This window comes from Leucopleurus acutus (assembly GCF_964270905.1).
Source record: "Leucopleurus acutus genome assembly, chromosome: 1".
In the NCBI taxonomy this organism is placed as follows: Eukaryota; Metazoa; Chordata; class Mammalia; order Artiodactyla; family Delphinidae; genus Leucopleurus; species Leucopleurus acutus.
The window spans coordinates 73024631-73037716 of NC_139142.1; positions in this window are offsets into that span (position 1 = coordinate 73024631).

Sequence of the window (13086 nt, forward strand, 5' to 3'; positions counted from 1 at the left end):
GATTTGGGGACTCTGGCTCACTCAGGCTGTGAGGAGGGAGGGGTATGGAGTACGGGGTGAGCCTGCGGCAGCAGAGGTCTGCGTGAAGTTGCGCCTGCCTGAGGCGCGCCGTGCGTTCTCCCAGGGAAGTTGTCCCTGGATCCCGGGACCCTGGCAGTGGCGGGCTGCACAGGCTCCCCGGAAGGGGGGTGTGGAGAGTGACCTGTGCTCGCACACAGGCTTCTTGGTGGTGGCAGCAGCAGTCTTAGCGTCTCATGCCCGTCTCTGGGGTCCGCGCTGTTACCTGCAGCTCACACCCGTCTCTGGAGCTTCTTTAAGCAGCGCTCTTAACCCCCTCTCCTTGCGCACCAGGAAACAAAGAGGGAAGAAAAGGTTTCTTGCCTCTTCGGCAGGTCCAGACTGTTCCCCAGACTCCCTCCCAGCTAGGCATGGGGCACTAACCCCCTGCAGCCTGTGTTCTCGCCACCAACCCCAGTCCTCTCCCTGCGCTCTGACAGAAGACTGAGCCTCAGCTCCCAGCCCTGCCCACCCCAGCGGGTGAGCAGACAAGCCTCTCGGGCTGGTGAGTGCTGGTCAGCACCGATCCTCTGTGCGGGAATCTCTCCACCTTGCCCTCTTCCCCCCTGTTGCTGTGCTCTCCTCTGCACCTCCAAAACTTCCCCCTCCACCACCCGCAGTCTCCGCCCACGAAGGGGCTTCCTAGTGTGTGGAAATCTTTCTGCCTTCACAGCTCCCTCCCACTGGTGCAGGTCCCGTCCGTATTCTTTTGTCTCTGTTTATTCTTTTTTCTTTTGCCCTACCCAGGTACGTGAGGAGTTTCTTGCCTTTTGGGAGGTCTGAGGTCTTCTGCCAGCATTCAGTAGGTGTTCTGTAGGAGTTGTTCCACATGTAGATGTACTTCTGATGTATCTGTGGGGAGGAAGGTGATCTCCGCATCTTACCCTTCCACCAGCTTCCAAGTGAGTCCAAAGCAATCTTGAGAAAGAAAAATGGAGCTGGAGGAATTAGGCTCCCTGACTTCAGACTATACTACAAAGCTGTAGTCATCAAAACAGTATGGTACTGGCACAAAATAGAAATATAGATCAATGAAACCGGATAGAAAGTGCAGAGAACCCACGCACCTATGGTCACCTAATCTATGACAAAGGAGGCAAGAATATACAATGGAGAAAAGACAGTCTCTTCAATAAGTGGTACCGGGAAAACAGGAGAGCTACATGTAAAAGAATGATATTAGAATACTCCTTAACACCATACACAAAAATAAACACAAAATGGAATAAACCTAAATGTAAGACCAGATGCTATAAACGTTTTAGAGGAAAACATAGGCAGAACACTTTTTGACATACATCACAGCAAGATTTTTTTGACCACCTCCTAGAGTAATGAAAATAAAAACAAAGAAACAAAAAAAAACCAAATGGGACTTAATTAAACTTAAAAGCTTTTGCACAGCAAAGGAATCCATAAAGAAAATGAAAAGACAACCTAGAATAAGAGAAAATATTTGAAAATGAAGCAACTGACAAAGGATTAATCTCCAAAATATACAAACAGCTCATGCAGCTCAATATCAAAAAAACAAACAACCCAATCAGAAAATGGGCAGAAGACCTAAATAGACATTTCTCAAAGAAGACACATAGATGGGCACAAACACATTAAAAGATGCTCACCATCAGTAATTATTAGAGCAATGCAAATCAAAACTACCATGAGGTATCTCCTCACCCTTGTCAGAAAGGCTATCATCAAAAAATCTACAAACAATAAATGCTGGAGAGGGTGTTGAGGAAAGGGAACGTCCTACACTGTAAGTGGGAATGTACATTTCTACAGCCACTATGAAAAACAGTGTGGAGGTTCCTTAAAAAACTAAAAATAGAGCTACCATATGATTCTGCAATCCCGCTCCTGGGCATATATCAGGAGAAAACCATAATCTGAAAATATACATTCACCCCAATGTTCATTATAGCACTGTTTACAATAGCCAAGACATGGAATCAAACTAAGTGTCCATTGACAGAAGAATGGATAAAGATGTGGTACATATATACAATGGAATATTAGCCATTAAAAGGAATGAGATAGTGCCATTTGCAGCAACATGGATGGACCTAGGGATTGTCAAACTGAGAGAAGTAAATCAAACAGGAAGGACAGGTATCACCTGTATGCAGACTCTTAAAAAGTGATACAAATGAACTTATTTACAAAACAGAAACAGACTCACAAACTTAGAGAAGGAACTTATGGCTACCAGGAGGGAAGGGTGGGGGGAGGGATGGTTAGGGAGTTTGGGATTGACATGTACAACTCCTATGCTTAGGATGGATAACCAACAGGGATCTACTGTATAGCACAGGGAACTCTGCTCAATATTATGTGACAACCTGAATGGGAGAAGAATTGGAAAAAGAACAGATACATGTATGTGTATAACTGAATCACTTTGCTGTACATCTGAAACTAACACAGCATTGTTGCTGACCTATATTCCAATAAAAACTGAAAAGTTTTTTTTAACCTCTTTATTGGAGTATAATTGCTTTACAATGGTGTGTTAGTTTCTGCTTTATAACAAAGTGAATCAGTTATACCTATACATATGTTCCCATATCTCTTCCCTCTTGCGTCTCCCTCCCTCCCACCCTCCCTATCCCACCCCTCTAGGTGGTCAGAAAGCACCAAGCTGATCTCCCTGTGCTATGCGGCTACTTCTCACTAGCTATCTATTTTACATTTGGTAGTGTATATATGTCCATGCCACTCTCTCACTTTGTCACAGCTTACCCTTCCCCCTCCCCATATCCTCAAGTCCATGCTCTAGTAGGTCTGTGTCTTTATTCCCGTCTTACCCCTAGGTTCTTCATGACCTTTTTTTTTTTTTCTTAGATTCCATATATATGTATTAGCATACAGTATTTGTTTTTCTCTTTCTGACTTACTTCACTCTGTATGACAGACTCTAGGTCCATCCACCTCACTACAAATAACTCAATTTTGTTTCTTTTTATGGCTGAGTAATATTCCATTGTATATATGTACCATATCTTCTTTATCCATTCATCTGTTGATGGACACTTAGGTTGCTTCCATGTCCTGGCTATTGTAAACAGAGCTGCAATGAACATTTTGGTACATGACTCTTTTTGATTTATGATTTGCTCAGGGTATATGCCCAGTAGTGGGATTGCTGGGTCGTATGGTAGTTCTACCTGTAGTTTTTTAAGGAACATCCATACTGTTCTCCATAGTAGCTGTATCAATTTACATTCCCACCAACAGTGAAGGAGGGTTCATTTTTCTCCACACCCTCTCCAGCATTTATCGTTTCTCGATTTTTTGATGACGGCCATTCTGACCGGTGTGAGATGATATCTCATTGTAGTTTTGTTTTTGTTTTTCTTTTTTTGTGGTACGCAGGCCTCTCACTGCTGTGGCTTCTCCCATTGCAGAGCACAGGCTCTGGACGCACAGGCTCAGCGGCGGCCATGGCTCATGGGCCCAGCCGCTCTGCGGCATGTGGGATCTTCCCAGACCGGAGCATGAACCTGCATCCCCTGCATCGGCAGGTGTACTCTCAACAACTGCGCCACCAGAGTAGCCCCTCATTGTAGTTTTGATTTGCATTTCTCTAATGATTAATGATGTTGAGCATTCTTTCATGTGTTTGTTGGCAATCTGTATATCTTCTTTGGAGAAATGTTTATTTAGGCCTTCTGCCCATTTTTGGATTGGGTTGTTTGTCTTTTTGTTATTCAGCTGCATAAGCTGCTTGTAAATTTTGGAGATTAATCCTTTGTCAGTTGCTTCATTTGCAAATATTTTCTCCCATTCTGAGGGTTGTCTTTTGGTCTTGTTTATGGTTTCCTTTGCTGTGCAAAAGCTTGGAAGTTTCATTAGGTCCTATTTGTTTATTTTTGTTTTTATTTCCATTTCTCTAGGAGGTGGGTCAAAAAGGATCTTGCTGCGATTTATATCATAGAGTGTTCTGCCTATGTTTTCCTCTAAGAGTTTGATAGTTTCTGGTCTTACATTTAGTTCTTTAACCCATTTTGAGGTTATTTGTGTGTATGGTGTTAGGGAGTGTTCTAATCTCATACTTTTACATGTACCTGTCCAGTTTTCCCAGCACCACTTATTGAAGAGGCTGTCCTTTCTCCACTGTACATTCCTGCTTCCTTTAGCAAAGATAAGGTGACCATATGTGCGTGGGTTTATCTCTGGGCTTTCTATCCTGTTCCATTGATCTATATTTCTGTTTTTGTGCCAGTACCATACTGTCTTGATTACTGTAGCTCTGTAGTATAGTCTGAAGACAGGGAGCCTGACTCCTCCAGCTCCGTTTTTCGTTCTCAATATTGCTTTGGCTATTCGGGGTCTTTTGTGTTTCCATACAAATTGTGAAATTTTTTGTTCTAGTTCTGTGAAAAATGCCAGTGGTAGTTTGATAGGGATTGCATTAAATCTGTAGATTGCTTTGGGTAGTAGAGTCATTTTCACAATGTTGATTCTTCCAATCCAAGAACATGATATATCTCTCGATCTGTTTGTATCATCCTTAATTTCTTTCATCAGTGTCTTATAATTTTCTGCATACAGGTCTTTTGTCTCCTTAGGTAGGTTTATTCCTAGGTATTTTATTCTTTTTGTTGCAATGGTAAATGGGAGTGTTTTGTTAATTTCACTTTCAGATTCTTCATCATTAGCATATAAGAACGCCAAAGATTTCTGTGCATTCATTTTGTATCCTGCTACTTTACCAAATTCATTGATTAGCTCCAGTAGTTTTCTGGTAGCATCTTTAGGATTCTCTATGTATAGTATCATGTCATCTACACACAGTGACAGCTTTACTTCTTCTTTTCCGATTTGGATTCCTTTTACTTCTTTTTCTTCTCTGATGGCTGTGGCTAAAACTTCCAAAACTACGTTGAATAAGAGTGGTGAGAGTGGGCAAGCTTGTCTTGTTCCTGATCTTAGTGGAAATGATTTCGTTTTTTCACCAATGAGGATGATGTTGGCTGTGTGTTTTTCATATATGGCCTTTATTATGTTGAGGAAAGTTCCCTCTATGCCTACTTTCTGAAGGGTTTTTATCATAATTGGGTGTTGTATTTTGTCGAAAGCTTTATCTGCATCTATTGAGATGATCATATGGTTTTTCTCCTTCAATTTGTTAACGTGGTGCACCATGTTGATTGATTTGTGTATATTGAAGAATCCTTGCATTCCTGGAATAAATCCCACTTGATCATGGTGCATGATCCTTTTAATGTGCTGTTGGGTTCTGTTTGCTAGTATTTTGTTGAGGATTTTTGGATCTGTGCTCATCAGTGATATTGGCCTGTAGTTTTCTTTCTATGTGACATCTTTGTCTGGTTTTGGTATCAGGGTCATGGTGGCCTCGTAGAATGAGTTTGGGAGTGTTCCCCCCTCTGCTATATTTTGGAAGAGTTTGAGAAGGATAGGTGTTAGCTCTTCTCTACGTGTTTGATAGAATTCGCCTGTGAAGCCATCTGGTCCTGGGCTTTTGTTTGTTGGAAGATTTTTAATCACAGTTTCAATTGCAGTGCTTGTGATTGGTCTGTTCATATTTTCTATTTCTTCCTGACTCAGTCTTGGCAGGTTGTGCATTTCTAAGAATTTTTCCATTTCTTCCAGGTTGTCCATTTTATTGGCATAGAGTTGCTTGTAGTAATCTCTCATGATCCTTTGTATTTCTGCAGTGTCAGTTGTTCCTTCTCCTTTTTCATTTCTAATTCTATTGATTTGAGTCTTCTCCCTTTTTTGTTTGATGAGTCTGGCTAATGCTTTATCAATTTTGTTTATCTTCTCAAAGAACCAGCTTTTAGTTTTATTGATCTTTGCTATCGTTTCCTTCATTTCTTTTTCATTTATTTCTGATCTGATCTTTATGATTTCTTTCCTTCTGCTAACTTTGGGGGTTTGTGTTCTTCTTTCTCTAACTGCTTTACGTGCAAGGTTAGGTTGTTTATTTGAGATGTTTCCTGTTTCTTAAGGTAGGATTGTATTGCTACAAACTTCCCTCTTAGAACTGCTTTTGCTGCATCCCATAGGTTTGGGTCGTTTTGTCTCCATTGTCATTTGTTTCTAGATATTTTTTGATTTCCTCTTTGATTTCTTCAGTGATCACTTCGTTATTAATAGTGTATTGTTTAGCCTCCATGTGTTTGTGTTTACAGATCTTTTCCTGTAATTGATATCTAGTCTCATAGCATTGTGGTTGGAAAAGATACTTGATATGATTTCAATTTTCTTAAATTTACCAAGGCTAGATTTGTGACCCAAGATATGATCTATCCTGGATAATGTTCCATGAGCACTTGAGAAAAATGTGTATTCTGTTGTTTTTGGATGGAATATCCTATAAATATCAATTAAGTCCATTTTGTTTAATGTATCATTTAAAGCTTGTGTTTCCTTATTTATTTTCATTTTGGATGATCTGTCCATTGTTGAAAGTGGGGTGTTAAAGTTCCCTAAAGTCCTCTACAATGCTTGTGTTACTGTCGATTTCCCCTTTTATGGCTGTTAGTATTTGCCTTATGTATTGAGGTGCTCCTATGTTGGGTGCATAAATATTTACAATTGTTATATCTTCTTCTTGGATCGATCCCTTGATCATTATGTAGTGTCCTTCTTTGTCTCTTGTAATAGTCTTTATTTTAAAGTCTATTTTGTCTGATATGAGAATTGCTACTCCAGCTTTCCTCTGATTTCCATTTGCATGGAATATCTTTTTCCATCCCCTCACTTTCAGTCTGTATGTGTCCCTAGGTCTGAAGTAGGTCTCTTTTAGACAGCATATATATGGGTCTTGTTTTCATATCCATTCAGCCAGTCTGTGTCTTTTGGTGGGAGCATTTAATCCATTTACATTTAAGGTAATTATCGATATGTATGTTCCTATTCCCATTTTCTTAATTGTTTTGGGTTCGTTATTGTAGGTCTTTTCCTTCTCTTGTGTTTCTTGACTAGAGAAGTTCCTTTAGCATTTGTTGTAAAGCGGGTTTGATGGTGCTGAACTCTCTCAGCTTTTACTTGTCTGTAAAGGTTTTAATTTCTCCATCAAATCTGAATGAGATCCTTGCTGGGTAGAGTAATCTTGGTTGTATTTTTTTCTCCTTCCTCACTTTAAATATGTCCTGCCACTCCCTTCTGGCTTGCAGAGTTTCTGCTGAAAGATCAGCTGTTAACCTTATGGGGATTCCCTTATGTGTTATTTGTTCTTTTTCCTTTGCTGCTTTTAATATGTTTTCTTTGTGTTTAATTTTTTATAGTTTGATTAATATGTATCCTGGTGTGTTTCTCCTTGGATTTATCCTGTATGGGACTCTCCAGCACCAAGAGCCTTTCATCCACACGGCTCAGAATAAACCGAAGAAAAAGTAGAAAGAAAGAAAGAGGATAAAAGAAAACAAAATGATGTAAGATAAAATAAAATAAAGTTATTAAAATAAAAATAATTATTAAGAAAACAATTTTAAAAAGTAATAAGGAAAAAAATGGACAGACAGAACTCTAGGACAAATGGTGGAAGCAAAGCTATACAGACAAAATCTCACACAGAAGCATACAGATACACACTCACAAAAAGACGAAAAGGGGAAAAAATAATCTATTTTGCTCTCAAAGTCCACCTCCTCAATTTGGGATGATTCGCTGTCTATTCAGGTATTCCACAGATGCAGGGTACATCAGTTTGATTGTGGAGCTTTAATCTGCTGCTTCTGAGGCTGCTGGGAGAAATTTCCTTTTCTCTATTTTGTTCGCACAGCTCCCGGGGTTCAGCTTTGGATTTGGCCCCGCCTCTGCATGTAGGTTGCTGGCTCAGACAGGACGGGGTTAAAGGAGCCGCCGATTCGGGGGCTCTGGCTCACTCAGGCCGGAGGGAGGGAGGGGTATGGATGCGGGGCGAGCCTGCAGCGGCAGAGGCCGGCGTGACATTGCAGCAGCCTGAAGCGCGCCATGCGTTCTCCCAGGGAAGTTGTCCCTGGATCACGGGATCACGGGACCCTGGCAGTGGTGGGCTGCACAGGCTCCTGGGAGGAGCAGTGTGGAGAGTGACCTGTGCTTGCACACAGGCTTCTTGGTGGCGGCAGCAGCAGCCTTAGCGTCTCATGCCCATCTCTGGGATCTGTGCTGATAGCCACGGCTCACACCCATCTCTGGAGCTCCTTTTTTTTTTTTTTTTTTTTTTTTTTGGCCGTACGCGGGCCTTTCACTGTTGTGGCCTCTCCCGTTGCGGAGCACAGGCTCCAGACGCGCAGGCTCAGCAGCCATGTCTCACGGGCCCAGCCGCTCCACGGCATGTGGGATCCTCCCGGACCAGGGCACGAACCCGTGTCCCCTGCATCGGCAGGCGGACTCTCAACCACTGCGCCACCAGGGAAGCCCTCTGGAGCTCCTTTAAGCAGCGCTCTTAATCCCCTCTCCTCGCGCACCAGGAAACAACAAGGCAAGAAAACGTCTCTTGTCTCTTCGGCAGCTCCAAACTTTTTCCCGGACTCCCTCCTGGCTAGCTGTGGCGCACTAGGCCCCTTCAGGCTGTGTTCACGCCGCCAACCCCAGTCCTCTCCCTGCATCCGACCGAAGCCCAAGCCTTAGCTCCCAGCCCGCGCCCGTCCTGGTGGGTGAGCAGACAAGCCTCTCGGGCTGGTGAGTGCTGGTCGGCACCAATCCTCTGTGCGGGAATCTCCCCGCTTTGCCCTCCGCACCCCTGTTGCTGCGCTCTCCTCTGTGGCTCCGAAGCTTATCCCCTCTGCCACCCCCAGCCTCTGCTTGCGAAGGGGCTTCTAGTGTGTGGAAACCTTTCCTCCTTCACAGCTCCCTCCCACTGGTGCAGGTCCTGTCCCTATCCTTTTGTCTGTTTTTTCTTTTGCCCTACCCAGGTACATGGGGGTTTTCTTGCCCTTTGGGAGGTCTGAGGTCTTCTGCCAGCGTTCTAGTAGGTGTTCTGTAGGAGTTGTTCCACGTGTAGATGTATTTCTGGTGTATCTGTGGGGAGGAAGGTGACCTCCGTGTCTTGCTCTTCCGCCATCTTCCGTGCCTTCTTTCGCCATCTTCCGTGCCTTCAAAAAGTTTTTTAAAAAAGAAAAAAAAACCAATATGGGAAATGAACATTACAGGCTAATGTTATTTGAATATTGATGTAAGTCAAATCAGTCAATAAGCAAAAATGTTATATCATTTTAATTTGGGTTTATCCTAGGACGAGTGGCTTTTCATTCAAAACACAATTGATGTAACATAACACATTAATTTAAAATGAAATTTTGAAAACGTTAACATTTAAATCATGAAAAGTATCAAATAACTAAACATAAATCTAAAAAAAGATGTGCATGACCTCTGGTGAAAACTACTGAATTGTATTAAGAGACACTAAGAAGACCTAAACATAAAGATATTCCATGTTCAAATTTGGAAGAGAAAATACTTTTCAAATGTCAATTCTCCAAAAACTGATCTACAGATTCATTGCACCCAAGAGTTACTTAACAGAACTTAATTGGTTCTAAATAGATGTGGAAAAACCAATGGCGAACATTAGCCAAGTAGTCGTGAAGAATGAGAAGAAGATGGGAGGTCTTGCTTTAGCAAATTAAGTCATAGTAATGAAGACAGTGTGGTATTGATGGGGGCATAGAGACATAGACTACTGGATAAGAAGTAGAGATCCCACACACATTTGGACACTGATACATACATATATGAACACTTGATTTATGATGGAAGTTTCACGGCAGAAATTAGGGGAAAGACTATTTTCTTTTTTCTTCTCAATAAGTGGTGCAAGGACAATAAATGTCTCTATGGTGTCCTATAAGGACACATTTTTTCTACATGGAAAAAAACTTGACCCTGTTGTTGTTGTGTCCTCTCCTGCCTCTTGATGTTGTGGGCCCCCAAGGTGACAATGATTGAGCTGCACAGAGAGCAGAGTAGGGGTGTGGGGAGCATGGAGTCACAGGAGACACAGACCAGGAGCTGTGACAGGCAGGTGACACGAGGCAGGGCTGCAGCTGAGGGCAAACTGAGGCGACACATGGTCCTGGGGCTGAGTGACACTGTTCCCTGTGCTCTTCAATGACATGAGGGCAGAGCTCCTGGGAGCTTTCTCAGCAATGTCGTGAAATTAACCTGAGTTTGCATTAGGAGCATATAGAGTTGGATCTTCTGAAATCCTCCTGTCCTAGGGCCTAACACAACCTAGGATTTCAGTAAATGATTTTTTGGCTGCAAGAGTGAATAGCCTCCAATTAGCTTTTGGCTAAGGTTTGGTGGGGATAGTGCAGGTGGGATTCAAGGCCACAAGGATGGGGGAATGGCACTGCCAAAGGCAGTGGGGCAGTCGAGGGCCTGGGAGGCAGGGGAGATTGGGCAGAAAATGGGCTGCTTGGGGACTGGGGCAGAGTCAAGGCACGCAGAGAGCTTTGGGTGCTGTCATCTAGCCACTTCTGAACAATCGCACCCTGAGCTCTGCTCCTGGGCAGGAGTGAGGGGTAGAGGGCACTGAGAAATTTCACTGGTTCTTAAGCTGGGTCCACTGACAACTCCCATACTGCAGACTGTTTGTCTGAGTTGCCCTTTCCTGGGATGGAGTGAGGGATTTTAATTCCTTGTGTTTTGTAGCTTCACATCCTCTGCCAAATGCACAACCTCTGCCAAATGCACTTTCCCAGTGGTAAGAGAGAGGCTTTTAGTGAACACCCTTCCTTCCTGCCATCCATCTTTGCTGAGTGTCTATGCAGCATCGAACTTGTTAGTCTGGGTTTGGGAAGGGAGCTGAGGTTCAGAAATTTGAGTTGGGCAGAAGGGTCAGAGTACAGGGGGTTAAGTGAGATGGGCTCAGGAATAGGGACTGTCACTCACCTATTCCAGCCCGGGGGAAAGAAGAAAGGCCATCAGCAGCAGGAGTGGCTGCAACATCCCCAAAGTTCTGCCCATGTCAGAGCTGCTGTCTTTCCAGACACAAAACACAGGGGAAGGAAGTAGGGGAGGCTCAGTGCCCACACAGACCTCCCACACTGGTGCTCCCCCGAGCAGGGTGTCAGCATGCAATGTGGTCATCCACATTCTCTGCCATGGGTTAGGTGAGAATGGCACTGTCACCACACTTGTACTCCCATTGCCGAGTCACAAAGTAAGAAGAAAGAACAACAAAGTGAAGGCTGTGATGCAGCCAGTGTTACCGAGTCCAAGCTCATACTGCTCACTGCACAACAGGACAATAAATATAGAGATGAGTTGTTGAGGCAAGGAATAGCAACTTTAGTTGAAAAGCCAGCAGACTGAGAATATGGTGGACTCATGTCCCAAAGACCCATCTGGCCTGAGTTAGAATTCAGGTTTCTTTTATACTAAAACGGGAGGGAGTGAAGTCAAGCATTTCTTGGTTCCAGTCAGCCTCTGGAAGGGATGTGTTAATTTCTTCCGTTCTGCAATCTTTCACAGGTGGGCCTGGTCAGGATGTTTCCGGTGAGCTAAACAAAGGTATTTTAGCTTAATGCTCATTTCCTGAGAGGCAGCATCCCCAGACATAGGCCATTATGTATAATTAAAACTTTACAGGTAACATCCCTTTAGTGACTAACTTAATAGAATACAAGGGCTCTTCCCTATTACACCAGCAGAGGGGCTGGATCCCCAGAAGCCCCTCAGTGACTGAATCAAGAATATCTCCATTTCTCCATTTTTGGCTGTTTTTTCATTGTGATGAAATCATGAATAAATATTTTAAAGGCTAGGTCCCGGGATATGAAAGACACAGCTCTTGCCCTTGAGAAGCTGACAGTTGCTGGACTAGACCTAGAATCTGTGGTAAGAGAACAGGATGGTAAGAACTTTGGGGAGGGAGTCTGCTTGGTGCCATTGTGAGGTAGAGGCTGGACTTGCTTTAGGGGCGGATAGACCTGGACACACCCCAGTACCCCAAACGGCAACCTCATTTCCTATGTTGTCACCACTTCAGTGTTGTATTTTTAAAGTGCTTAGAATCGCCTCTTTAAATGTAAATATTCTGCAACAAAGAGTTTTTCTTATCCCACAATTTTGAATGAAAGTCCTGGGCTTGATGTTCACTGGACCAAAACAAACCATCCCTGGGTCCATCGGAAGTGAATGACCTGGTGGGATGTGTCAGAGCAGGCCAAATAGGGTCAGGTGGGTGGTACAAGGGGGCTGCCTGATGTGGATCACCAGAGCCTGGCTGTGGGCAGCAGGGAACACACTTGGAGAAGATGAGTGAGAGATCTGTTATATAAATCTCTGTGGGGATTCATCAAATATGTAAACATATTAAGGCTAGTGAGCCAGGTTTCTCACTGTCTGAGGATTAGATGGTATTGGTGGCATCAATGTTAATTCCCTAGGTTTGATCATTGGACTGTGGTTATGTAAGAGTGTCCTTGTTTGTAGGGATTACACTCTAAAGTATTTGGGAAGTTGATGGAGTACCATGTCAGTAACTTTAGTCTCAAATAGTTCAGGAAAACAAAAGTTTTTTGCATTATAATTGCAACTTTTCTTTATTCTTGAGATTGTTTCAAAATTAGAAGGAACTCCATAGCCTTCACATATATAAAGAACAACCAGTTTGAAGATACGAACTGTAAAGAAATATCTGTTGCAGTAGCAACAAAAACCATAAGACTCTTAAGAAAAACTTAATTAGAACTGTGAAAAACCTATTCAAGCAAAACGTTAAAGTACTCCTGAAAAATACAAAAACGGACCTGAGAAATAGCAGGATATTCTTAATTCTTGAATAGGGTGGATCTACACCAAAAAGGCACTGATTCTCCCAAAGTCAATATAAAATTTTAATGTGTCCAATAAAAATATTATTTTTTTCTCCTAGTGTTATACAAGTTCTAGATACTTTCTTAAATTTATGTGGAAAATAAGCATGAAAGAATAGCTAGTCAGATATTACAAACATCCTATAAAACTTCTTTTCTGAAAACAGTGTAATGTCCACTCCTGAGTAGACAGAGAGACCAATTAAACAGAATAGAAAATTCACAAGCATACCCAACTACATATGGA